At 50.2% G+C, this 23,363-nt stretch overlaps 1 long non-coding RNA gene across 1 annotated transcript; it reads right to left on the bottom strand.

Moving 5' to 3' along the window:
* Nucleotides 1-1,939: 1,939 nt before the first annotated feature.
* LOC148219700 (uncharacterized) lies at nucleotides 1,940-6,209 on the bottom strand. The gene is made up of 2 exons (XR_015799645.1): nucleotides 6,108-6,209; nucleotides 1,940-5,671 (listed from the first exon to the last, which is right to left on the bottom strand). It is a non-coding gene; the product is annotated as an uncharacterized LOC148219700 (long non-coding RNA).
* Between the last annotated feature and the right edge of the window lie 17,154 nt (nucleotides 6,210-23,363).

Raw genomic sequence — 23,363 nt, 5'->3', positions numbered from 1 at the left:
ACTTGCCGTTTGTGGTTGAAGATGCTGGGGCTGGAGTCCTGCCACGACCCAGCACTTCAGCCCAGCCACTGACACGTGGCAAATGGGATCTGAATTTTTATGTGCACAGAGTGCTCAGGCTCCCCGCTCCTCTTTCCCCCTCAGTGTCACTGCAGAGGAACAGGTCATCTTTTCCGCAGTCACCCAATCTCTGGGTTCACACTTCCTGACAGATCTAGGATGCAAAGGGCCTCGTTAAGAAGGTCAAAAGCATCGAGAATATCTTAGGAATTCTGAGAAAAGGTTACCCTTCTACAGCTAATGATAACCAAGTAATTTCCTGCATTTGTCCTTTTCAAATTCTTTCAGTTGTCGTCCCTGTTGGATCATGCTTCTTCTGGTGCTTCTAAGGAATTGATTGTACTCTTGATTTGTACCAAGGCACAAACTGCAGAACCATCTGAACTGAACACAGAAACCAACTACCTCTGTCAGAGCATCTTCACATTCCAGGTCACTTTCAAGATGTACTTGGAGGTGTTTGAATGATTATCTATGGCACAACTCTCTCCTTCTGGCTGCAGGCTCTGCAGCTGCTTCCTCTGAGTTCACCCAGGCTTGTATTCCCTAACAAGTCCTAGTACCACCTCCTCTTTTCCAAGGGCACAATAGTCTAAATGAAAACCTAGCCAATGGCACAACTCTCCAGTCCAGAAGGAAAAGAAAGGACAAGTTGTAAAACATTTTCTCAAAACATTTGTCCTGCTTTGCTGCAAGAGTCTTGCTGCACACACAGTGTTGAAAGCCGAGAAAGGAGCAAAAGATGTTGTGGTGCATCTTGTGTGCCACAGAAGCTCAGCGTAGCTCTCCAGTAAAGAGCAGAGCTTGAAAAGAACAAACATGACTGTGGAAAAGATTCTTGGAAAACGGAAACAGCTTTGCCAAAGTGGACGAGGATGGGGTTCGGCAGAGCTGGCTGCAAACTCAGCCCGCTGCTCCCCTTGGCTAGCAGGTGGCCATCAGTTGTGTGTTGCGGGATTGCATCCGTCATTGGGGAGAGCTGGTGAGGGACCGGGGCCAGCAGTAGAAACTGGCTGTGATGGGCGGGGAAAGCCGAGGCCCAGGAATGTGGAAGCCGCCAGGAAGCCTCGAGGGAGAGCAGCGTGGGCTCAGCAGAGGGAGCAGGGCATCCAGTGCTGGATTCCAGACCAATGGCACGGCATCAGCCCCACTGATGGCATCATGGTCTTCCCGCAGCACAACAGCATCCGTGCCTCTCTGGAAATCAAGATCTTGGACAAGGTATCCACTGGGCTCCATGGTGTTGTTCAGCTCCTGGATTGGTTTGAGCTCTCTGACAGCTTCTTGTTGGTGATCAAGTGCCCAGTGCAGTCTCAGGACGTCATGGATTACATTCTGGTGGCTGGTTCCTGTCTGAGAGGTGGTGCAGGGGCTGTTCTGCCAGGTGCTGGAGGCCGTGCAGCAGCTGTAAGGTCCTGCACCACGACATCAAACCCAAAAACATCCTCCTGGACCTGGCCACCAGATAGACTGAAAGGATGGACTTTGGCTATGGCACCTACCTCCAAGACACAGTCTCCCCACAGTTTAGAGGTGAGACCACCCAGGGCTACTCTCCCACTCCTAGTATCTCATGGGCCAAACCTGGATGTGGCCCTGGAGATTCCCCCTTTTGCTACCAGTCACGGGCACACCTATGAGCCACAGAGATCTGCCTGTAATTGACAGAAGGAAAGAAGGAAAGTTCAAGAGAATAATTCCTCCTTCTCCCGCTGCTAAACCAGTTTTCCTCTCCCTCATAAAGATGAAATGCAGTTTTCCTGTGCATTGATGGCAGCTTATCGCACCTGCACAGCTGACAGGCCTTTTCCCCTGCTGCTGTGCTGCGGGCTGATTTAGCAGTGTTATAAATAATAAAGATATTCATCGGAATTGAGTATAATCAAAAATAAGCGATACTTTATTTCATGATCAGGATACGGTCCACGACAGCCACAATTGCAAAGAGCAATGCCGACCCCGGGATCAGCGCCGTGTTAACACGCTACCATCCGAACTCTACCGCACCGGATCCCTCAATGTTCACAAAAACGCTGTGTCAGTCCAGTTTATATACAGATTTTCCTAGCCAGGAGCAGAGGTCTTGGTCTCCTTTTGTCGTTTCGCATATTCATGTGGTTTTCTTTCTCTGCGTTGGGCTGGGAGATGATGAATTCTGACGAAGGCAGGCCTTGGTTTACTGGAAGCTGGTATTGAGATGTATTTTTTCTGGTTCTGGTTATCTTAATCGTAGGTGCTTGTTGGGAGCTCATCGTTTGGGTGTTGCCTGGACAGTTTTGGAGTGAGCCATCTCTGTGGCCACGCCTATTCACCTGTTAATCTGGGCTGTCCTGCTTTTGTTGGCTGTTACAATGTTGTGATGAAGCAATCTGCGTCCTTTTCATCCGTGGTTCTCTTTTCGGTTTCTGAGTTTCCTTTGTTACTTTATTCATACCAAAACTGCTTATTGCGCATTAATTTACAACTATCCACGAATTACATTATATCATATATTGCAGTGGCAACGTCCTCCTTCATCTCAAGCAGCCTTTGCTCCTCCTCCTCCTCCTTCTGTACTTCAGCCAGGAAGTTTTCCCTCTGCGCCAGCCTCTGCTGTGCCTCTGAACTCTGCCGTTCCTGCTTGCTTGCCTGGTGAGGGGAGGAAGACACTTTGTTGGGGGTTGATTTTTTCCCTTTTCTCTCTGTGGAATTTTCCCCATTGTTATGCTAAGAAATTTGTTGGGTAGGACCTAGCATGGGTGGCTAGTGGCAGGAGAAAGGCAGGGGAAAGGGGGGGGGGCGGAGGAAGGGGGAAAAACTGCGAGATCAGAAGCCAGAACAGGAGATGGGGAGGCACTGGTTCGCTCCCGTTTGCTTGTGGAGTCAGAGGAGGACGACCGCTGCTGCTACCCACCATCCCCCGCCATCCCAATGCCGGGAGCCATCTTTTTTGGCTCTTAGACCCCGCACTGCTGCCTTCTCACCTCAGCCTGCTATCTCCAAGCAGCCTGCTGAGCTCCGGGACCGGCGCTGTGTGCAAAGTCTCTCCTCCATCCCTTTCCCATCCACAGTACTGCCGCCATCACTCCCAGCACCCCTGCAGCTGCATGGGATCTGCCCCTGTCCACCACTGGTAACTGCACCACGGGGAAGGATGCCTGTGGCCGAGAAGGACTGGAACTGGGATCCTGTTCTGTTTGGTTTTAATTTCATAGCTGGTTTTTTTTGTTTTCGTTTGGTTTGGTTTTGTTGTTTTTTTTTTTTTTTGTCTTGTTAGATATATTAGCAAGAAACTGTTATCCCTATCCCCATATCTTTGCCTGACTGTCCCCTGAATTCCAAAATTATAATAATTTTACATTCTCCATTTTAAAGAGAGGCTCCTGCCTTTCTTAGCAGCTACTTGTCTTTCAAACCAAGACAAGTTCCAGGTGAAGCCCCAGCCAGGCTCCCCAGATAATCAGCAGAACCTTCATGCACCACACAAAGCCCCAACTGAAAATTACACATTAGTCATGGCTTTGTGCCCCCCCCACAATGCTGTCCTAATCAGAAATTTGGAAGGAGGAGCAGCAGATGGGACAAAAGGAGATGTCACATTCCTTTCCCGCAGTCACGGCTGCCTGTTTCCTGGCCCCTCTCTCCTCAGCATTTCTGCCTGCTCTCAGAGCTGTGCTCTCAAAGCGCTGAAGTGGTCCCTGCCATCTCCTCTGCTTCCTTCATTACTTTGCTGCACGGATGACAGCAATCGGGCTTCAGAAGAAGCTGGAGAGAGGCTCCGCTAATTTGAGAAATGGATGCTGTCCAAAGGAAACAGAAACAAAAGAAACCAATTTAAAAGACACAAAGGAAAAAGGAACCATGATTTTCCAAGCTGACCTTCTAAGAGGCTCAAGCTGGATTCCTCTAGCGCCAGAAACACACAGACACAAGTGGCAGAGTGCAGATGGACTCAGCTCTGGCTTGCAGGAAGAGCAGTGTCTGCCTTGGCATGCCCCCCCTCCTGTGCTGCCTGCCATCTTCCTCCACAGCAGGGGCAGCTAAGGAAGTGGCCCAGTCACCAGCTCCTGTCCGCCACAAAACCTGGCAGCAAAGCTGCAGCGGTTCTCATCGACTTGAGTGGGCCAGGCAGTGCATGGGGCTGGCACAAATCCTGCTCAGCTGTCCCCGTTTGGCTGGCAGAAAGCTCGAAGAGTAAGGCAGGAGGGACAAGCTGGGTGCCCTGGGATGCTCACAGTCAGCCTCCCACCACCCCTCTCTTCCCACAGACCAATCTAGAACCGCTTGGCAGGGATTGCTTCTGCTGTGCTCTTCAAGCCCCACTTCAGGCCTTCATCCCCAGCACTACAGTACTTCAGTTCCTTTGCTACCAGGGAAACCTGAATCCACCACCCAAGAGCAAAAGAGGGCCTTGCAAATGACCAGAAGGTGGGAGCTGTCCTCTCCGGAACGGCGGTGAGAATTGGGCTTGCTTAGCCTGCAGAAGGGCAAGCCCTGGGGAGACCTTTCAATATTTGAAGGGCTTCTAAGAAAGATGGGGATACATCTATTAGCAGGGCCCATTACAAGAGGACAAGAGGGAATGATGCCAAGCTAAAAGAGAGTCCATTCAGATTGCCTCTAAGGAAGAAACTCTTTACCAGGAGAGTGCTGAAATGCTGGCACAGCTTACCCAGAGAGCTGGGAGGTGCCCCACACGTGGCAACATTCAAGGACATGTTGGGTGGGGCTCTAAGCAACCTAACCTACTTGAAGATGCCCTTGCCAGTGGCAGGGAGTTTAGGCTAAATGACCTTCACTGGTCCATTCTAACCTCAACTAGTCCTGGATCCTACTTGGTTTTCATTTGAAAAGCGCCCAGAGAGGAGATTATTATCGGGAAGCCCATCCAATGCCCTGGAGTTTGGCCGAGGAGCAAAGCCTGACAGGGAGCAGCTGTTTGGCTGCAGCCGCTTTGCATTGTACCTGCAGAAGTTCCTCGGCAGAGCCTCGCCTGTGCACATCCATCTGCAGGCAGCAGCTCAGAAATTCACACAAGCCAGAGGGTAGCCTGAGCTTGTGCAGATACGGTGCCCCTCGCTTGCCTATCAGGTATTTGGCCTGAAGTAAATGGAAACACAAGAACTCTGTGTGATCTTTCCACATCCTTAAGTGCTCACCTTGAGCCCATATTTTACGCTGCAGTTTGCAGTGGCAATTTCTTGCCTAGCAGATGGTAAGAGATGAACCTTCCCAACCAGAATAAAAAAGGCCTCAATGCAGCCCCAGCTATTGCAACCTTCAACAGGTCTTGCCTTGGAAGTTTATGTGGGCCCCAGGGACATTTGACAAGTGGGCCTTGGTGGAACCAGTTCCAGCTGTGGGAAAGGGATTTTGTCTAATCCCGTTGAGACAGAGCAGTAGAACAGCGGCATCTGAGCGTATTTGCACCTTACCATGTCCTGGGTTTTCCAAATATAAGGAGCCCTTCCTTTGGCCATTTCTATTCCCACGATGCCAAGGGACCAGGTGTCCACTTTGGGGCCGTATGGCTCTCCTCTCACAACCTCGGGCGCCATCCAGCAGGTGGTCCCGACCATCGACCTCCGTTTGCTGCGCTCAGGGACGAGCACAGCACAGAGGCCAAAATCAGCTGAGGAGAAAAACAAACACTGCTTCAAGGAGGAAACCAAGGAAAATAGTTCGCCTCTCTAAGTCTCAGAATGCAGTGCGGAATCCAGCTGCAAAAGCAGCTGTGCTCTCCTTCCTCAGGGCTGCAGCCAAGGACATGGGCAACTGTCCACTTAGCAACCCCCCGCCCCCCCACTATTCACACCGTGGCTTTTCTTCATTCACCTGGTGGTTTACACTGTAACTCCCTCCTTCCGGAAGGAGCACAAAGCACAAAGCAAAGCTACTCTTGACACCTTGTTTCCTTTCTAGACCTCTCAGCACCTTGCAGCTGCGCCCTGAGCTTGCAGCAGTGCCCTGTGCACTCTCACCAGCACCACTGCCGGGCACCTGGCAGCCACTCAAAAGCAGCCCCACATTGCCTCCCCGGGGAGCGGCTCCTGAGCAGGAACACCCACCTAACTTGACGGAGCCGTCCCGGCCCAGAAGGATGTTGCTGCTTTTGATGTCTCTGTGGATCACCTGGTTGGCATGAAGGAAAGCCAGGCCTTGCAGGCACTGAGAGAGAAAAAAGAAAGAGGAGGACAAAAGTTGGCCTGATCCGACGTCATCACACGCTTTAAAGGAAACTGCTCCTGAAGATTGACAGATGTCACAGGAACAGTGAGTGCTGCCAAGAGGAAGAGCTTGCCGCTGCATCCCTAGGAGAGCAGCATCTTTCCAAGGGAAGGCACATTCCTTTCTGAGGGGGAAACATCAGTCGTTGCAGGAGACTGTGCCCTGCAAAGCCAGTGCAATGACTGCTGCTACAGCGAATGCGCTCTCCCCATCCTGAGGACAAGCAACGGTTTTCCAAAAAAGGAAAAGTCCCTGCCTCAGGTACCAAGGGGATCATTGTGAGGAGAGAGACCAGAAGACGAGGGTCGAAGTAGCTCATATGTCAGTTTTCAGCAGCAAGCAGCATGGTGGGTGCCATGCCATCCTTTGAAGCTGCGACCTGTGATAGCAGAGTCTCTCTTTGCCTTTGCTGTTGGTTTAACACTGGCACATCCAGAAGCTTTCTGCATTGACTTCTTTGCAATTACAGGCAGAAAATGAAAATGAAGAAGAGACAGAGCTCAACACCAGTAGATAAGAGAAATTAGCAGACTATAGTAAGGGCAGGGACACCGGCAGGCAGTGCAGTGCAGATGCTCGCTCTTCTCTGAACAATAAGAGCAGCACAGAAAGCAAGCTCTGAACACGGAATCACTCACTTAGCAGCACTTTCAAAGGACGAGCCTGTCCAAGGCATCCAAAGTACAAGCAGGATCCCTTACCTCCCGACAGACAGTTGCTATGTGTCCTACAACCATCCTTTTCTGGCTCACCACTGCAGCTAAAGAGCCTCCGTCCATGTACTCCAGCACCAGCCAGACATCCCCATTTTCCAGGTAGCTGGAAGATGAAAACAACAGCGTGGGGCTGAATGTGCACAGTTAAATTGCTGCACCGAAGAAATGCCTACAGTAGAGTTTTGTTTCCAGGTCACACGTAAATGAGGATGGAATGAAATGAAGACACGCTCCACCTAGACTATCCAGTGCTTGCAATCTGTGCCGTCTCAATGAGGAACACACATCCACACAGAAGGAGACGGCTCAGGTGGCAAGCAGGGAAAAAAGTCACTTTTGCCATGGCAAAGATAAATCTGGAAGCATCCCAGCATATGGATACATCACAGCAGCTGCTTCATCATCTTCATACATAAATCCCACCATTAATTCCAGCAACGAGGAGACACAGTTTTCACTGCTTTTACCCAGGGCACGTGGGTGTGCAGCAATGCCGACACCCTTTGGAAAACCTTGCATAGAGGACCGTGACAAACATGAAAAACCACTTCAAACCTGGCAAATGATGTTTCTCTTAGCCTAGTCTTTTGGCATGCAAGGCAATGGAAAATAGTGAAAACAGTGCATGGGAAATCATTTCTGTGTTGGTTTCCCAGACCTCCTCCTCCTCTGACATCCGGAAAAAATCACACCCCGAAACAGCAAAAGAACATGCAGCGAGTGAACGTGCAGGCTGCTGGCTCAGTAAGAGAGCCACGCTTCTGAGGACCATCTTCAAGCTGTCTCTTGCAGGAACCACGAATGAGGACAAAATGCTATCTCCTCCTATGCCTGCTACAGGAGTGGACTGATGTTCGTAGAAAGATCAATTTTCTGCCAGTGAGTAAAGAGCTTTTAAACCTCTGCCTTACAAGTATGGAAACGAACATTGCCAGAAAAAGACCAGAACTACTTACCTTTCTAGGTAGGTAACAATATTGGGGTTCTTCTTTTCCCTTATCACCAGGAGTTCTTTTAAAACCTCCTCGCAGCCCTGGTGCTGGAGATCAATTTGCTTTACGGCCACCTACAACCGTGTTGGGAGCCGTTAGGAACAGACATTACAAGAGCCTCTTTCTCCACACGCTGGCGGGCCAGGACGCCTTGTGCCCTCAGTTGAAAGGGACTCTCAACATCAACCACAAAGCAACAACAACACTCTCTGCACACACAGAATTCTCAAATGGCCTTTGTTTATCACCGCTATTCTCATTTACACGCGTTTTGCGAGTGAAAAGCAATTTTCCTCAATTTTGCCCTTTGCTCGATTGTGAAAAGAAATGAAAACCGCTGAAAATACATTAGCATTTCTAGGGGCTTTGACCAGCGTTTCAGAAACTGCTGCCATTCTTGACTGTGCACAAAAGCGCATGTATACATTAGGGAGAAAATGCTGTCAAAAAGAACTCCAAGACGACTCAAAATAGAGTTACAATCCTAGCACATCCTAACTTCTTCCGTTTGCATTTTGCATCACTGAAGAACATTCTTGGACACAGTTTAAACTTGTAGTTCTTTAGTGGATTTAAAAAGGAAGAACCCTTTGTGTGGTACACTATGGACACACCCCAGGTTATAAGCGGGCTTTAGGCCTTTTGGACGCCTTATAGACCTCCCTCCAAGTGTGGTTCCTGAGCGCAGCACTGTAGGTGGATAAAGCAATTACCAGGACGATGGAGTTGTGTTTGCTGAGAGCCAGAAATGAGAATTCACGACTTTCAACTTTTAGCCCCAAAGAGCACTGGGACTCTCCAAGACACCCCTATTTGTACTGTGCAGTACAAACAGCATCTCTGTAATGGGATGTCACCGACACAGGACCAACACAAGGCTGTGTTCTTTAAGGCTCTTCATCAGCTTCTTCTCATCGATCTCTGTGTGTGTAGGTTGGGGTGTGTGCATGTGTGTGCGTGTGCATGTGTGCCAGGTTCCCTAGGTGTGAAAAGCAAAAGTGCTCCCCAGACAAGATCTCTCTTTCTTTAGATCTTGCATTATATTTTCCAACTGAACCATGTGATGTAAAACAATGGGAAATGCTATTTGTGTCTGAACCTCGGCTAAAGAGGAATTGGGCCAGAATGATGGCTGTTGCAGGCAGCTAATCTATGCATATTTATCCTGTAAATCCAAGCAGGTGTGTCCTTCTCTGAAAGATACCACTGCCATCCTTGCACTCATTCAGGCAGGTAGGAAGGACAAAGTCTCTTCAAAATGCAGCGACAGCCTTGGCAGCCAAGACAGGCAGCCCACAGCTCTGGCCACAGATAACATCACCAGGGAAAAGCACTCAAGGGTTGCAAAGTATTCATGGGCTGTTGGCACTTACCGCTCGTCCTGTGGCAGCTTCAAAGGCCTTATAAACGGTTCCAAAACTCCTAGAAACAGAACAGCGGCAAAAACAGAGAAGCGGTTGAGTGCTGAGGAGCAAAAGGCTGCCCAGGCAGGAGCTCTCTGCTACCTGCAGTGTTTTGCAAACACAAGAGTTCATCTATTCTTTAGCTAAAAGCACAGCAGCCCAGCAGCCCTCTGCCATGCAGCCTGCCCAAGAGATAAGCGGGATCCAAAAGGAAGACAAAGGGCTGCTATAAATCCCAAATGTACACACTAGATTATGGAGGCAGGGGTTTTCTTTGCCTTTTTTTTTCTGTCTGTGCCTGTCTCGAGCCTTTCTAGGCACTGAAACACACAGTCTTGTTGGGCCTTCTCACCACTCTCTTTTGATTCTCTCTACAAAACTCAGGCAACGCCACGCAGCCTTTCTTCTTGTCCTGACCACTGAATATTGTTTTCCGCAAAATAATGTAAAGAAATACTACTGAAAGCTCTTATCTGACACCTATCATGTGGGCAACCGCTCTCATGAATTTTTTCTTCTGAATCAGTGTGGCCGTAATACTTTGAATCATACAAAACCATATCTCCTCAGAAAATAAGCAAACTGGTGCCATGCACTCGAGGGACAGGAGGGCTTCCAGGTCCTGCTCCTTGAGGCAGGCAAGACATTGTCAGCATCCAGTTCTCTTTGATGATGCCCAGTGGTCAGTACTGAGACAGAGACAATCTAAAGCCAGGGTCCGAAGATGCCTGCAGCTTGCCTGACTTCCCACTTGATATTACAGCAGCAAAACAGCTGGCCCATGGTTCTGTAGAAGTAAGTGTGGCTGCACTCACCCACTGCCAATAACTTCCCATCCGGTGTATTCCTTTTCCAGATTCCCCATGCTCACAACATGCCCTGAAAGAAAACAAATGCAAGAAGCAAACTTGAAAACAGAGTTCCTGACTTCCAGGAGATCTCAAACGCAGCTCCACTCTCTGGGACTATGAGCAATTTATGGTCACTTGGCTAACAACCATGGCAACAACGACAACGACAACAAGAGCCCCAGCAAGACAGGCAGCTCTGTAGCACACGTGGCCTGCATGGAGTCAGGTTCCCCACACTCCTTTGACGGGTTACCTTGAGAAAAAACTAAGCCCGTGGAGACACCATCCCAGTGAACAGAGATCAGAAAAGAACAGGCACCAAGGCAACTGGTTGTCATTTATAAACGGGAAGGAGACCTGAAAAATCATGCCTCTTCCCTTTCTTGGGAATAAACACTCTCTTGTGAGGTTCAACAAAAGGTTTCATACTCGCAAAGATTAAAGGCACTCTGGGATCTGGGATGGATTTTTTTCACCAACTGCTTTCAGCTGAGGAAATAGAATATTGAGGAGTGGTTTCTAGGAGAGGAGAGGGCCTTCTCTACCTCTCAGCAGTTTGCCTAAAAAATGCCTTGACATATTCAAAGAACAGCAGCTCATATAAATCCAAGAGCTGTGGCTGTAAGAATTGGGATCCCCTTCATTTATGAGCAGGCTAAGTTCTGAAGACAATTTTGCCCATTCCCCCTGTACTGAAGAACTAAACAGCTCGTCTTCAGCCTGAGGTGCAGCACTCACTAGCACTGCACTCGGCCGTAGAACACGTGCCCCATCGTCCCAAATGGGCACAGCTGAGACGGGTGACAAGGACAGGGCCGCTCCACAGGCGCTGCCGTGACACAGACAGCTGCCCAAATGAGATGCTGATCCTTCCACCAGTCCAGGCAAAGCTGCAGCAATGGGCTGGCAGCTGAAATCTCACAGCTAAGGAAGGCTCCAGCCTCTGCACTCACATCAGCCATCAGTGGCAGGGCACGTATGACAAAAAGGCTGCCTAAGCCCACACATGGGCACTGACAACCACTGGGAAGAAGCCAGAGCCAGAGCGAGCTCCCTTACGAGATGTTGACCCCACTCAAGACAGAATATGATTGTCTCTGTGTTCAGACACATGGAGGAAGAGATCAATCCACCTTTTGTCCCAACGGCTGATGGCAGACACTGAGTAAAACGGGCTGTGTTCTGTACCTGACCAGGTAATCTCTGACAGCACAGCGCTGGCAGTTATTAGCGGTTCCGAGAAGCAGCTTTGTTGGTTGTACTGCAGAGTCACCAAGGCCCCGGTGTGCTTTCCTAGAGTATGATCTGTGCTGGCATTCAGGCCGCTGCTTACTATTCCAAGAGCATTCACGGGCTGGGCATTAGCCGTGACAAAGTGCCCATGACCGGAGGGACATGCAGCAGAGGGGCTGCAAGCTTGCTCCTGACAATTGCCTGCAAGGCAGTTTCATCTGACCATGCCACATAGATGAGTCTCTTTGATGCATTTCCTAAGCATGCAACGAACATATCAAAGAGGGACTGTAAAAAAAGGACCCTGCTTTTCTTCCTTTGCTGCACTTGACAAAGACCTCTTCTGTGGCAATCCTTACAATTCAGAAATCCTTCATTCTTAAATTCCTTGAAACCCTTAAAAGGCCTCAGAAACAGCAGAACTGCAAGTAGAGCTAAGCAGTAATCAGCAGAAAAGTTATATGAAAAGTAGAAAGAAAGGATAACTAGAACAATGGTCATTGTATTAACGCTTGTCTGAAAGAACTCTTTAAGCTGCAGAAAATTGTATCTAGCAAAATATCAGCAAGGTCTAAGCTTAATATTGGAGCTCTGTGCATTGTATTCTAAGGCTTACAAGTGGGTATTGTATTCAAAGTAAGCAAGCATTGCTCAACCAAAGGTACATGTACTGATAGTGGTTAGATGCAACTACTGTCAATACGCTTCTGCTTTTTGTGACTGGTCAAGAAACTTTCAAAGGCCGTTGTAACATCAGCTGCGGCTGCTGCCGAGGACATGAGCTGCTGACATCTTCCCGTTGTGCCACCTGTGCAATCAGACTAATGCTTGAAAGAAAACAAAACAGCTCGAGACGCGTTCCACAGCAGGCCCGTCCCGTTCATGCTTCTGTGCTTAAATCCCTAACCAACACTCTTCCTCTCTGCTTCCTAGCGATTGTTCTAAGAATATAAATTTTGAACATTTGGGGTCTACTGAAATAACCTCTTCCTCTCTTATTTGTGCTGTTACCTGATGTTCTTTTCAAGGAGGTCGGACTAACCAAAAGGTAGAATTCCTATCAAAATGAGCTGTAGAAGGAATTGTAGAAGGACTAACGGTCATAAACCCAACACCAGGGTGAAACCAGCCCCACAGCCAATCGATTCCTCTGAAGTATTCTGTCTGCAATGACTGGTGACAAGTCAGGACTTGAAGGGCCATCTAGGAAGCCAGCAATTCTGATCCATTTGGCCAGACTAGCACACAAGCATTCACTGCGGCATTTGCTGCTGCTCGGGAAACACTCCCCCCGCTTTTGCTTTTGCTGCATAGGGAAGCACAGGCAAAGCCCAGCCTCTCCCAGCTGCCCTCAGAGGCAAAAGGAACGCCCCAAGTGCTCCCTGGCTGCCTCCAAGCACAACAACAGCTTCTCTAGGGAGTCCAAAATGTCTGTGTGACACCAAAGTGAGGAGGAACACGTGGTCCAGCTCATGCTGAGGCACACACACAACACACTGCCCAGTCGCACAAGAAATGCACAGGACGTACTCAGCAGCTCCAGGCACTGCTCCTCTCTCTCCTGGTGCAGCCGCTCTTCCTCCTGGCTTGAGCTGGGCGAGCTGCTGGTGCTCGGATTTTCAGGCTGTGGAGAGGAGGCTTCTCTGGAGGATGCTGCTGCAGCGGCAGCTTCCATGGCATGGCCCGCATCCATCTGGGACAAAGAAAGGTGTTTGTGTCAGGACGGTGGCTGGAAGAGTTCCCCCAGACTGCGCATTTCAAAAGCAAGCCCGTAGGAACAACACTTGTGTTAGGCTGCAAGCTGAGCTCTCAACTCTTGCACCTCAAGTCAAACCCCGCCAAGCAGCAGGAGACTCCAGCTTGTCACAGCCAGCCATGTTAGAGACTGTGAAAGGGAAAGAGCAACTTTACATTTCACCCCCTTTTGAGGTCTGCATTCACCACAGATGGAGACAACTTGTGCAGAAGCTGCGTGGGCCGCCATGTTCACCTGAACAAAGCCCTCAAAAAACAAAGCGAGCACTAAGAGGCACAGCAGAAATACATTCAGAGGGTTTCTGGCCACTGGCCACAGCACTAGCCCCGCTGGCCAGGGCAGCAGCTGAGGTTCAGCGGCCCCAGCCAGTGTCCTTCTGATCAGCTGTGATGGACACCACAGAGCATGGCAGCCAGAGGCATTGCCCCCATCCACCTGCTGCTTTGCAGGGCAAAGGTGAGGAGACACCACTTGTTGCGGGACTGCAGTGCCTACTGCCCTCCACTCACCTGCTTTTCTTCAGCCAGCCTGTACTGCAGCTGCATCTCTTGCATCCTTTCCCTGTCTTTTTTGTGCCTCTTCTCCATTGCCTTCATCTTCCTTTGAGCATCCTGCAGCTCTGCTTTGATAATCTGTCAAGAAGAATCTTACTGGCTCCTGCCGTCATGCTCAAGTTTCTCCTGTTCCACTCTCAAAAGCACTTCCGTTCAGCCACATACTTCTTTATCCAGCTCTAACCCTTCCATGCTAACTCTTCTTCCTGCTGCTCACCGCTGGAGCCTGCCAGGCTCTGTGCTTCCAGTGCCTGCAGTAGGCCTTGCCCCCCTTTCCTGAGGTCGCCAGTTCTTGCCCCTCTTGCTGCCCTTCCCTCTGCTACCTGGCTAGTCAGGCTCACCTGCCCATTCTCTTGCTCCTCTTCCAGCTCCAGTCTCAGGCACTCCACCTGCTGCTGGCTTTGCTTTAGCTTTTGCTGCAGCTGGCGCACCTTGCAGAAGAGCTCATTTTTCTTGCACTGGAGCTGCACAGAAACGAAGTGAAGTCAGCTTTAAACTTGCCACACACCACTTGTGTGGCAGCCAAGACTCTTGACTGGCTTTCTAGCTTTTCTCATTCAGGTTGCATGATGGCAACTCCCTGCCTCATCTTCAGCAGGCTTTTTTCCTGCTCCCTCTGTACCTCTGCCAGGGACTTTTCCCGTTGCTCCAGCAGCTCCTGTGCCTCCAACTGCTGCTGTTCAAGCTCGCTCTCCTGATGAGAGGAAGAAGACACTTCCAGATGAAGTCTCAGCCAAGCTCCCCAAAGAAAAAAATGGAAGCTTCATCCCTCCCACAACGTAGCCGACAGCACAGGCTTGCGGCCATGCCACATACTCGGGCTGCTCTTCTGCTAAGCCAGCCCACCAAGCTTGCATGAGAAATACTCAAGCGTATTGTTTCCTACCAGTTTTTTCAGGAGCTTCCTTTTGTCCTCTTCCTGAGCACACTGCCAGAGTCGCAGAGCCTTGCTGCACTGCTCTTCTGCCCAGCGCAGCTCTTGAGCCATCTTTTCACATTGCTGCTTGCTGAAAGATCTTACAGCTTGCAGCTCACGCCGAAGGCCCTTCACGTCCGCTGCAAACATGACAAACGGCAACAGTCAGACACTACACAAGCAGAGGACTCGGCTGACCTTAAGCCCTTTCACTTTCAGCGAAGGAGGGACCTGCCCCCAGCTCCTTCACTCCTGGGAAGCTCTGCGGACAGAGCTGGCTTCAGAGCAACTGCACCAGGCAGGAAGATCACCAGAAACAAAGTGCACGAGCCTCTCACCCAGGATCACCTCCTTGGCCTGCACGGCTGAGCGAACTTGGCCTTCCAGACGGCTCCTGGCCATCTCCAGCTCTGACACGTGCTGCTGAGCCTCCAGCAGGCTGCACTGCAGGCTCTCCTTCTCTGACCTACAAGGTGTGAAGATGATACAAGGTGTGAAGATGAAGAGCAATTGTTCCTGGCAGGAACACTGGGGCAGGTTTTCCGGGAAGGTCTGCCTTAAGATTCCCACACCTGAGTATGGAAAATGGCTTGCATGGAAACTTAGATACAGCAAGACTATTTCTACCACTTCAAATAGCAAAGCAGGCCCCTCCAGGTGATTGGCAAGCCTTTCCTCATGACCTAGCCCAGCACAGAAAGCCCAGCTGAGTTTGATCTCAGCAGCCAAAGCTCCAATTGCTCTTGTCTGACATATCCCATATGGGTGGCTGTGCCCTCAAAGTCTCTACTAATGAGCAAAAGCCCAGCCCCTGCTCACAGCCCTGAGCTCATCAGCACTTCCAAGTCACTCTGCAGCTGGACAGAACACAGGGTTCTCCTGCCTGATTCATCAATGTTTAAAGCCATTCTTAGTGTACGTAGAGATACTTTGTTTGCCAGACACTCTCGAAGTAAAAGGGACTAAAGGAATGCACCAAACCATATATGAAAGCTCCCTCCTGCTTCTAGCAGCATGAGTAAGAAACCAGAACCAGGTTTTTATCTGAACAAGAACTGTCTCGCAGGTGGGACAGGTATCCTGTCATTTAAACTACTGGAATGTCACGAGCAAGAACACTTGCTACATTTATTTGTGGCTAACTAAGGCAGCAGTTCCCAAATGCCTTGGCACTCTTTAGAAAGAAAGAGGAAGCAGCCAAAGGGATCTTGACAGGTTACAGAGGTGGGTGGACAAGTGAGCAAGAATCAGTGCTCAGCAAGAATCCCCAGAGACTCTCGAGAAGGCTGAAGACCTTTCCCTTCTCCTGCTGCTGCTCCTGCTGCTGCTGCTGCTGCTGCTTGTAAGCAACTATAAGTCCTGCACTATACTTCACAAGAGTTAGCTCAGAAAGGTCTCAAGATTTTCAGCTGGACCCTCCAGCCTCACCCAAAGCACCAGCATCCTACTAGCAACATTCCCATGGAAGAGCCTTGAATTGTGAAAATCCCATGTTGGACTACTTGGCGAGGAAAGACCGATGTTCAGAGTCAGCAAAGGAGAAACCAAAAGCAGAGGAAAACTTCTGCCTTCAGCAAACATCTGCACAGTTTCCCTGGAAACCAATTCAGTGCCAAGTTGGCTTGCTTTGCATTTGTCAGGGGAATGTGCAAAGGGTCCCAAGCCAGTGCCCCAAAAGGCTTTGAGAGCCTGAGCGGTCAGAGAAACAACATTCAGCGCACAGTATCCATTTCTGGTTTTTCTCGTGTCTCGTCACCTCTCTGTCTGAGAAACAGTTGGAAAGCACACAGGAGGCACTAAATCCTGACATAATGCTTACCACCTTTGGAATTACAGACCTTCAATCATGTCCCACCCAGCGTCTCCTCCTGCCTTTACCTGGCCTCTACCAGCTGCTCGGAAAGGCCTCGTAGGTCCCGCTCTGTGGCTGCCAGTCGGGCTTCCAGGGCCGCGTTCTCTTGTGCCAGCAGCGCCTTGTCTCTGCACACCTGGGACAGGATGTGCCCTTGGCGAGACAACTCCTGCAGCAGCCTCTCCAGAATCCTGGGGGCTGGCTGCTGCGGGCGGCAAACCTGGAAGCGGAGGGGACCAGTTTTGTAGAGAAACAACAACAACAAGACATTCTCGGTCTTAGCTTGCTGCCAGAAGAAGCATTTGAGGCAGTCTTGCTAGGACAACACCCTCTCGCAGGGATGCTGCCTAGGAATAAGGTGAGCATACCTTTGGCACTGACTCTTCCTTCAGCTGATCCCTGCGAGGCTGCGATTGCTCTGCTGGCTCTGCTGCCACTTCAAATGCCCTCTCTAGTGAGGAGTGGCACTTCCTCTCAAATGCGGCCAACTCCTTCCGTCTACAACAAGGAGACAGACAAGCAAACCATTAATAGCAACACATTCTCCTTGCAAATGCAGGACTACATACCATGTCCCACGTAGGGCACTCTCGGGGACTTCCAACAGCCCTCTAGTTGCACCTCAAGAGAATGCTGCACTTCCCTGCCTAGACCAGCATCTCTCTTTGTCATTCGTGCAGGTGACAGAGTCACCGGTGAGAAAGCCAAACAAGCTTCCAGAAGCCACAAAACCTTTGCAGAAAGCTCAGCTTCTCTCAGCTTAACAGCTTCCTGCCTGCTAGGTCTTACACTCCTCTCTGATAGAGTGCATATCGGACTTGCAAAAATTCTTCTTTGGCTAAGACATCCTTGGGAAGTCTAGATGAGTACTGCAACAATTCCTCTTGCTTTCAGTAGTGCACCAAGGAAAGAGCCCTCAAGCTAGAGCTTGGAGAGGAGGTGGATATGAATTTCCAATCCCACAATCAAAGCATCCCATGATGGTTTGGGCTGGCAGGGGCTGCAGGAAGCTTCTAGTGCAGTCTTCAGCTCCAAGCACTTGGGGTCAGCTATGGCATCTGGACAGCCTGCTCCAGGCTCCGTCCAGTGGAGTTTTCCAAATTTCCAGAGGTGGAATCTGCACAAGCTCTCTGACAAGCTTCTTCTGCTGCATTAATGCCTCTGAGGTTCTATGCTTCTCCTGAGGCCCAGCCTGAACCTCCCTTCCTTCTACCCTGCTCCAGTTCAGAATGCTTTTTGGCAAGGTTTGACAAGCGAGTCCCAGGAGGCAGCAACCAGACCTGCCCATGAGCTGCCTTCCCTTTGCTGTGCTGAGCAAGTCAAATGATGAGATAGCCAAATTTGTTCTTTGGCGCTGGACCTCCTAAAGGCCAGCAATGCCCAGCCCTGCCCAGAGAAAAGAGAGAAAGCTTAGCACACACCTGAACTGCCGGGCCCTGCGCACTCTATCCATGCCTTCCTGCCACTCGGCTTTTCCTGCCTGGGCCGAGGAGTCCTGACAGGCAAGAAGCTCTCCTGTTGGCGCCTGCAAGGAATGGGCAGGGAAAAAGCACAAACAAGACATAAGGACTCCTGAGAGCTGGGACAGGCGGGAAGTGCACACACGGCTCACCTGAAGGCAGAAGCTGTTGTTTGGGGGTGTTGATGGGAGTAACTAAATAACTCTTGAGGTGCTATGAAGTGTCTGAATAGAAGCAGGGAACATTTCCCTGCTCAGCTCTGCTCAACTGGCTTTCCCTCAGGATTTCAAGCACGGGGGAGCACACAGCAGGAACTGCCTCCCAGCCCTTCAGAGATAGACCTTGTCTCTGCCATGCAGAGCTCCTCAGAATTCCGACCCAAGTAAACTTGAGGCATGCCAGAGTTAAGGGTGTCATCGAAGCAGTGACTGTAGCTAGCTAGACAGTGTGTGGAGGGGGGAGCTCCCTGCAGGCAGCAATGGCTCTTCTGTACCCCACAAGGCTGTGAACTGTGCCTTGGCTCTGCTCTCTCCGCTGACAACACAGAGGCTGCACTGACACCGTGCACAGCGGGGCACACTTTCACACCAGTAGCACTAAAGGACAGCATGCTACTGCTTATCGAACGCCAAGGGAAGTTCACAGTCCCTGTCAGAATGCCAGGAAAATGATGCCTGCATGTGAAAGTTCAGATCCCATTTGCCACGTGTCAGTGGCTGGGCTGAAGCACTGCGTCATGGCAGGACTCCAGCCCCAGCATCTTCAGCCACAAACGGCAAGTGCTGCCTGATCAGAATCCTGCAGCTCTGCACTGCACCAAACCTTTGCAGTGTACCAGCCAAAGCTGCCACTTACAGGTTCAGCATGCTCCGGATCTGGACTGACAGCCCATGGATATTTGTTGTCCTTTGCCTCCCCTTCAGCCTCTGGAGGAAGAGAGCGAGCCCGAGGAGGTTCTGCTGCTGGTGTGGTGCTCTGCAGACAGACAGCAGTGTGAGGGACAGGGAGTAACCTGTCATTTAGAACCTTCTTTCTCCTGAGCCCTATCCCTAGCCGTCGTAAGGAGAAGTCATGAATTTGGATTCAAGTGCGACACTCAGTCATTAAAACTCAGATCAGGAGGGGTGATGAGATTCGTTTTTGGACAGGACTGCATATGCTTCTGAAGGAGATATCTCAGTCTGGCTACAATCAGCCTGCAGCCTCCTGTCTGCAAAAGCGGACTTTCATTAGTTAAAATGTCCTCAATGGAAGAGGAGGAAACTGATGGAATCTTGGTGGTAGCGCTCATACAGACATTGACGTGGACTTTCTTTCTTTCTTTCTTTCTTTCTTTCTTTCTTTCTTTCTTTCTTTCTTTCTTTCTTTCTTTCTTTCTTTCTTTCTTTCTTTCTTTCTTTCTTTCTTTCTTTCTTTCTTTCTTTCTTTCTTTCTTTCTTTCTTTCTTTCTTCTTTCTTTCTTTCTTTCTTTCTTTCTTTCTTTCTTTCTTTCTTTCTTTCTTTCTTTCTTTCTTTCTTTCTTTCTTTCTTTCTTTCTTTCTTTCTTTCTTTCTTTCTTTCTTTCTTTCTTTCTTTCTTTCTTTCTTTCTTCTCTCTTTCTTTCTTTCTTTCTTTCTTTCTTTCTTTCTTTCTTTCTTTCTTTCTTTCTTTCTTTCTTTCTTTCTTTCTTTCTTTCTTTCTTTCTTTCTTTCTTTCTTTCTTTCTTTCTTTCTTTCTTTCTTTCTCTCTTTCTTTCTTTCTTTCTTTCTTTCTTTCTTTCTTTCTTTCTTTCTTTCTTTCTTTCTTTCTTTCTTTCTTTCTTTCTTTCTTTCTTTCTTTCTTTCTTTCTTTCTTTCTTTCTTTCTTTCCTTTCTTTCTCTCTCTCTTTCCTGTCAGAGTAGTGTTCTACTGCAACAGGCCAAGCCCACAGCTTGCTCCACAATTCTCAGCCACCAGCATTGTCACGGGTACCCAGACCACTCACCAAAACATGGACTTGAGTCCTTCCACGTCTTAGGCGACCTGCCAGGGGAGAGGGAAAAGGAACCAGCTGCTCTTAGAAACTCTCTGTGCACAGGAATCCCACAGAACAAGGCCACCCAAGCATACAGCATTTCTCTTGCACACCATCGCTCCACGAGCAACACTCCTTTTGCACAGCAAGCAAGGGTATGGGGCAATACCCTAGGCTGTGTCTACCTGTTGCTTGGCCTTGCCTCTAAGGAACAAGATAACTGGCTGAGAAAATGCAAATTGTTCCTTAGCAGTCAGTGCCTACATTGTAGCTAATTGTCAACCCTACAGCCGAAGCTGCTTTTTTCTCCTCTCTTTTTCCTGGACAGTTTTAAATCATTTTTGTGAAGTGTATGCCGTATTTCCCACACGCTTGCTGTCAACAATTCTCCAGAAAAGCTTCCCCAAACCCCTGTTAGCACGTGCCGTTCTCTTCAGACACAGCACAGGCCCAGCTCTGGGGTTCAGGAGGACACACAAACTGCTCGGCACTTTGCCCTTCAGCGCAGAGCCAATCGCTCTTGTAGCACGCACAGAGGGTGCAGTTAGACAGGCACATCCTTTAAGGATGGAATGCAGAAAAAAGGTGCTTTCCCTCGGTTCTGGAGAGAACCGCAGAGTTTTTAGAAAGATGCCTCCAAAGCTCTCCCAGTCTGTATTTTGAATGTTGCCCACACCCTGCTGGGCAGGAGACACCCCCTTCTTCCTACTGAAGCCCTTGGCAGGAGCTTTAGCAAACACATGGCATTTTTATGGCACTTTTGTTTCAATGTGCTGCCCTAAGGGAAAAGACTTCTACTTACGTCTCAGACCATTAAAAATTTTGCGGGATGACACCGAGGAAAAAGCCCTGCCAACTGCTCTACGGACTTGCTCCATCATTTCAGCAGGGCTGCTCAAGTCCGTGGATCGGGAAACAAAACACAAAAATGGGAAAGAAATCCTCTTGCACAAGTCCCCGGACTGTGCAAGGAAAAGAGGAAAAAAAGACAAAAGGATGCCTGTGTGAGTCTGCAGACTCGTACAAGAGCAGGCAAAAACAAAAGACTCCCTTTTCGGGGCACAGACTAATGCAGGAGAACACCTCAAGAGAGGATCCTCCTGCAATGAGCACGCCAGGAGCTGCTCTGAAGGCTGATGCCTTGTGTGCATCAGGGCAACCTGCAGCTGACAATGCTGTGACGTGGCAGCCCTCCGCTGACATCACAATAGCGTCGCTCTAGGTTACTCTGTGAATTTGTGCCTAGCGACCGAACCTCCTCCACAGCTAAGACAAAAGAGAAGCCCAGAAAGTTCTCCTCTGTGCCGAGGCAGCACAAAACCCTCTTGCAGTCCATAAGCCATAGCTCAAAGGATCCAAGAGGAAAGCAAAACAGACACCAAGCACACACAGCCACTACTTTGGCCACCAATGCTTCTGACTAAACTAAGAACACTTGCTTAAATACTATGGATGAAATCACGCTATGCTAATATCCCAGACAGTTCCCTACGTTGGAATGCCTGTCATTCCCACTCCCTTACTGCAGGGCTAACATCAGCCACCAAGTGAAGGACTTGCTGAAGGAAGAAGGAAAACCTTAGTGGAGAAAAAAAGCCAAATAACACACCACCCATATGTGTTTGCCTAACACTGGAGCAGCATTTGTGTTGTCCATATGGCAAGGACTGCGCAGGGCTGTGCCCATGTCCTGTGCATAGCAGGGGGTGCCCTTGGAGTGGCCCTCACCGTGTGGGTGCAGCCATGGGCGCATTTGCCCGTTCTCTCCACTTCCACCAGCTCCCAAGCCAGCCCTTCTCTTGACAATGTTCTCTGTCCAACACTAAGGTACTCCCGAGGCCTTTGCAGAAACCCACTCCCTTGGGCTTGTGGGAAACCTGCAAGGTCAGATTCCTCCATGGATGTGGCTTTTCAGTCTCTGTCCTGCCCATGGTGGATATGGATGCGTGCTGCGTAGTGCTCTGTTTTCCAGTCCTTTGCTGCACTCTCATTTCTGGCCTGCAGGAGCCGAGTAGATTGATCCCCGTTTTCCTCAGCTAACTTGGTCTCTTCTTTTATGGACCACATAGCTCACAGAACTGCAAACTCCATGGCTGCTGGGGAGAGTTGCAAGCAGCATACATGGCAAATGATACAAAGTGCAGGTTCTGTGGAATTCTCCTGCGTCATTTTCTTCTAGACCTTCTCATAATGTGCCACAGCAAGGAGCAAACAGGTGCCAGTGCCGTGGGTAACTGGAGAAGGCCACAGGTCAAGAACAGGAGTTTAGCCCCTGGCTACAGGAAGCAGAGGAATTTGCAAGGCAGGTGAGTGCTTGATATGCTGGAGGCCTGCCAAGCTGCCTGCTCTTGTCTTGCTCCTGAAATCCTGAACTTCAGTGCTCTTGACAACAACACTTGGGCCAAAATCCAGCATTTCTTAGAGAGATTGGCATCTGCTGAGGAACGGCTTACACTGCTCATCTTTATGACAATTAAGGCCATGGTTTAGAAAGGACGGACCTAAGTGAGTCTTTGGAGTTTCCTGGAAGGAACAAAGCCTTGTGACAGCAAGCAGCATTCCCAGGCCTGCAATGGCAACGTCCTGGGCATGAAGGTATGGGGCACAGAGTGCCCTCATGCCCTATTTCTGCGTCTTTCTGGGAAGCAGAGGAATCTTGCCTCCGCCTGTGAGGAGCTCAGCCTGGGAGCTCCCCTTCTGGTTTGGGTTTTGTCTTTTTTTATTGTGGTCGGCAGCTCTTTGTAACATGAGCCAAGCCTACCGCCAGCCTGGCTGATTGGAGCCTGCCGGCAAAGGCATTGCACGAAGCCTGGACAGGAGGCACTTGAGGAGGCTTTGTGGCCTGCCAGCTCAGCGCAGGTCTGGGAATCAAAACTCCCTAACTGCCGCGCTCCATGGGGAGATTCCCTGCCTCGTCAGCCCGCGCTGAAGCTCTCCCTGCCCTGGCGCTGTCCAAGGCCCCGGCGCCGTGCGCTGGGGACGCACAGTCCCCACAGTCTGGGGCTCCGCGCTGCTTCGCAGCTGCCCGACGCTCTCCCCCCTCACGGAGGGGTCCCGCCCCGCCCCAGGCGCCCCCTGGCGGCTGCCCCGCCCCGCCCGCCCCAAGCAGGGGCCTTCCCTTCCCATGGCGCCCCCCAGCGGCAGCCGCCCCTCCCTGCAGGCACCGAGGAGGCCTCGGGCCCTGCTGCTCATCCTGTCACTCGGCTCCCTTCTTTTCACACACCAAAGAAGGCTTGACAGGAAGCCTTTTCCTGCCCTCTCCCTCTGCTTTCCTTTGTGCGGACCCAAGCTCTGCCCTGAACGTGGCCCTGGCGTCTACATAGCTGCTGGCGCAGGAAAAGGGCCCTTCCTTCTCCCGCCTCTTGTCGCT

Source organism: Sturnus vulgaris, chromosome Z, assembly GCF_052056855.1.
Source record: "Sturnus vulgaris isolate bStuVul1 chromosome Z, bStuVul1.hap1, whole genome shotgun sequence".
NCBI lineage: Eukaryota > Metazoa > Chordata > Aves > Passeriformes > Sturnidae > Sturnus > Sturnus vulgaris.
The sequence above is the reverse complement of the archived record's forward strand: the minus strand, read 5'-3'. Positions and strand labels throughout refer to the sequence as shown.